This window comes from Aplysia californica, unplaced genomic scaffold (genome assembly GCF_000002075.1).
Source record: "Aplysia californica isolate F4 #8 unplaced genomic scaffold, AplCal3.0 scaffold00155, whole genome shotgun sequence".
NCBI classification, from domain to species: Eukaryota; Metazoa; Mollusca; class Gastropoda; order Aplysiida; family Aplysiidae; genus Aplysia; species Aplysia californica.
In genome coordinates, this window is record NW_004797425.1 from 533,352 (window position 1) to 537,107 (window position 3,756).

The following is a 3,756-nucleotide window of genomic DNA, read 5'->3' on the forward strand; positions in this document are numbered from 1 at the left end:
CAGTAGTAGTAGTAGTAGTTGTAGCCGTAGTAGCAGCAGCAGTAGCAACAAGTTGCAGTAGCAGCAGTAGCAACAGTAGCAGCAGCAGCAGCAGCAGCAGCAGCAGTAATAGAAGTAGCAGTAGCAGTAGTAGTAGTAGTAGTAGCAGTAGAAGTAGTAGTAGCAGAAGCAGTAGCAACAATAACAACAACAGCAATAGCAGGAACGCCAACATGATACTCTGGCAGACACAAAAGTCAGTTCGAGAACCATTTGTGCGGTTTCTGGATCTTTTATACTGTCAATGTTTAACGTCCCCACTGGCTCAATTGAGATCATTTACTGCCGCAGGTGGCCCTTTGCGACCTTGCCTGAAGGGTCAAACCGGGATGAGTGGTAGACAGCATCGAATCAGAGAGAAGAAGAAAGAAACTCGACGAAAAAAGAGCAATAACCCCCCCCCCCCTTTCAACATCTAGAGTTGGGAGCTGAACTCTCATGTCCTCTGCATACAACCAAAAAAAAAACTAACCATTACACCGACAGACATATTATATATCTTCTGGTGTGTGCGCAGCCATCACAAAATTACCACCATTAGACCCCCAACCTCCACACCCCCACCCCTCTTTCCGCCCCATCCCTCGCCTCCCGTTACATGTAATACTGTTACGTTAAAGCGAAAACAAATCTGGTCCACACGCATGCCACTTAAAAGCCAGTTTAAAGTGAAGAAAGACTATTTTTAGAGATTAATTTGATAAGACTTTTTACGGGAGCAACAACTGGAGATAAGACGCTAGACATCCTGAAAGGGTATCTATCTATCTATCTATCTATCTATCTATCTATCTATCTATCTATCTATCTATCTATCTATCTATCTATCTATCTATAGTGCACACGTTAAAAGTTGGTGCTCAGTTAGCTCAGTTGGTACAATGCTGGACTACGGAGCAGGCGGCCTTGGTTCGAATCCTAGACTGGGCGTTCTTGAGCTAGGGTCGTTTTGTGGTGTTTTCAAAACTCTCAACCCATCTGAATCGGTCCTGTCGGAGACCGACGTTAAATTCGGAGGTCCATCCTCTTGAATAACCTAGTAGTGTTGATAGGGGCGTTAAACCCAGGCACTTAAATTGCAAACACAGTGGATTCGCCTTCCCCACCTTTTTGGGGGCTTACGCCTCGCCTCCCTTTATTTGGCTAATGTTTTTAATCAACAACAAATGCGTTGCGCGCGCTACAGTGGGTTCGCCTTTCGTCCCTTTCGCTTCACTCCCCCATTGGCGCTCATATGACCTAATGTGCAGTTGCGAGCACAATAAAAATTACTAAAACTAAATCACTCTCCCATACTGCAACAAAAATAGTGAGGGATCGTCAACTAAAGTCTGCCCTTAAATTTCGTTCGCCTTCATTCGCCTGGCCGTTCCCACTGTGTACATTCTGACTTGTAGGCCTAATGTTGTTTGTTGTGGGTGCCTCGCTTGTTCCTCTGTATACATTCTAGTGTCGTTATGTGTTGTCTTTGATCATTTTTATTTTGTAACTTGACTGATTAGAACTGAATTAGAAATTGTGAACCAAGAAATGTTGATTACTTCTATAGGAAAAAGACCAGCCCTTTATTACAAGACAGACAGGTACTACAGCAACTGAAATTATGTAACTCAGTAACTGCTAAATGGAAAAAAGTTGCAGAAGAAGTTGGATGTACTGGTAATTTTGACGTCTTCATTTCAACCAGTACAAGAACATCAACTTCAAAGCTGTCATCTTTAGATCTGAACAAAAAAGGGGAGTGAAGGAAGGCGAATCCACTCTGTCGCGTCATGTCCCAACTCATTCGCCTTCCTTTCCTCACATATTTTTGAGAAAGCGAAAGGGGAGGAAAGGACGATCCACTGTGTTTGTACCATTATTTGCTAGTTTTTTTTTTACAATTAAAGTCTTGACTAATTTTCAGAAAGTAAAATTCTGCTTGTAGAGGCTTCTTTTTAACATTCTTTTACTATGCACGTGACCCAAGACCTTTGGGGTACTCTGACCCGCCAACATAATCTCATGTTTTGGAGTTTTGCCCCCCCCCCCCCCAAAAAAAAAAAACCCAACCAAAAAAGCGATAAAAAGTAAAAGAGACAATTTTGTCATATTCATATTTATTAGTGATCTACTTTTCGGTATTCCACGCCCCTTCTGGTAAATGCAGAGTCATCATCTATCCAAGATTCCACTTTTTTACACTTTGGATTAGAATAGGTGCTTTTCAAGGATATTGAATAATGTTTCAGAAATAATGTTATCAAAAGTATCCTTTGAGAAATTTTAATTTTGTAGCAGCAGTTAACGGAAAAAAAATCTTGTTCACTGCCCGTAGCAACATTAAAAAGAATATTATCCAAAGAACTGTATTTGCTCGAAGGCTTAGCAGACGATGTTTTTCCTTGATAGAGCTTTGGTAAACAAGAGCCAGTTTCGTTTGCACAATGATACTGGTTGGCCAGTATTTTAGACAAGTTATGCAACCTGTTTTAAAAAATTTTTTAAAAGCAATTTGATTACGCTGAAAGTTTGATCTATTTCAAATAGTCGCTGGGAAAGGTTTCAAAGGAAGTTTTAAACGAAATTGGAACATACAACCCTAAAGCAAATATAGGGTGATCAAAGAACAAAACAAACGGTAAATCTACAACTTTTTTTTTCTAAATATGTCGTACAAAATTGTACTAGAACGTTGTAATTTGGAACAGATATAATTCATTCAAAAGAATTTGTTTGACATAAAATTCACAAAGAAGAAAATATTTTTGAAAACGGAAATGGCTTTTATAAAACCTCCTATAAATGCAAAGGAAAGTCATAAAATGATTGGTTTGTTTTTTTCCTTTAATTTTATTTTTTAAATCTAACCTTTCCATCCTTGTAACCTTTAAAAAGTATGTTTTTTATCCTACAGAATTAAACAAATATTGTTTAAATTGTGGAATTCCGAGAACCGATGGTCTATATGTCCCCCTTTGGACTCGACACAGTTTAACGCGTCGTTCGCAATGTTCAGTGGTACCAAACACAAGGACCCACTCAACCATGAATACTCAAAATCACACACACTGTACACCTTACAGTATGGAGCTGTTTCTAGAGACAACGGGGGAGGGGGGGACGTGAGATTGCCCAAATAGAAATCATTTGTGGAGTTGAAATAGCTTGAAAGGTGATGGGCTTTGCCAAGGAACAAAATGTCATAAAGGAAATGTTCGCGCTTTTCAAGACGATTGAGGAATCATGACCACATTGCAGTCCTCTGATAGCTTTGCAAACGGGAAAATGGTATAATTGTAGATGGAGATCTGCCTTGAAAATGCAGACCGTTGAGATGTAGGAAAGTCCTAGCTTCAGACATCGTCCACGGACAAACGTCTCATGGGGTTTATCTACAGAATTCTGCACCCTGGTGACGTTTAAAGGGGTGCGAACAGTGTGTGTTTGACCTGAAGTGTCGTTTTGTCTGAGAATATTTAGTTCTGATTCTCTACAGGTCCTAATTGTTGGACCATTTCCACCCTTGACACCTAAGAAGGCCTTAAGGGCACCTTAACATTATTTCTGTACCTTGAGAGAAACTTACGAAATGAGTTGGTTGTGCGTAAATGTTCAATACAAAACGCTCTCTGCTCTTTACTAATCTTAACCATGATCTCAGCAGGCAAAGGAAACTTGAGAAAAACTATCTGCAAATTTCTGTAGGTCTGTTAGACTACTGTAGTTTGCGACATG